Below are 762 nucleotides of genomic sequence, written 5' to 3'. Positions count from 1 at the left end.
AAAATGTTCTCTTAAACTATCATCTGTAGTTTCAAAGCTCAGACCACCAATAAACAGTTTTCTCAACTGCTCTGGTTCCTTTGGATCATGGCCCTGAGACAAAGAACCAATATGCTTAAATTACCTCTTATAACAGATGAATTGTTAAGATGTACAAAGAGCCTTTAATAAATAATAAAATCAACATCAAATTCCTGTGACAGCTAACACTTTGTCCAGTTACAACTTTGATCAGAGGCAGGAAGCCATGGCTCATGCCTGTAATCCCAGCATTTTGGAAGGCCAAGATGGGTGGATCACCTGAAGTCAGGAGTTCCAGGCTAGCCTGGACAACATGGCAAAACGCCGTCTCTACTAAAACACAAAAATAAGCTGGGCATGGTGGCAGGCACCTGTAATCCCAGCTACTCGGGAGGCTGAGGCAGGAAAATTGCTTGAACCCAGGAGGGGGAGGTTGCAGTAAGCCAAGATTGTGCCACCGCACTCCAAGCCTGGGCAACAAGAGGGAACCTTCATCTCAAAACAAACAAAAAAACCTAACAACTTTGACCAGAAATACAGACTTCTACTGTTAAAGGGGCTAACTTATGCCAAGGACACATACAACCTGCCTTTCAAATGCCAACAACACTTCAGCTAAATTGAAATCCAAGACAATTCCAGAACCAAAAATCCCTCCATTTATTAAAAGCTACAAGTCTTTACTTTAGAAGCTGCTAATGAGAAGTCATTTTCTAGGGCACTAAAGTGTTGGAGAAGCAG

This window comes from Cebus imitator, unplaced genomic scaffold (assembly GCF_001604975.1).
Source record: "Cebus imitator isolate Cc_AM_T3 unplaced genomic scaffold, Cebus_imitator-1.0 Scaffold78, whole genome shotgun sequence".
Classification (NCBI taxonomy): Eukaryota; Metazoa; Chordata; class Mammalia; order Primates; family Cebidae; genus Cebus; species Cebus imitator.
Note: the sequence above shows the minus strand (reverse complement) of the source record.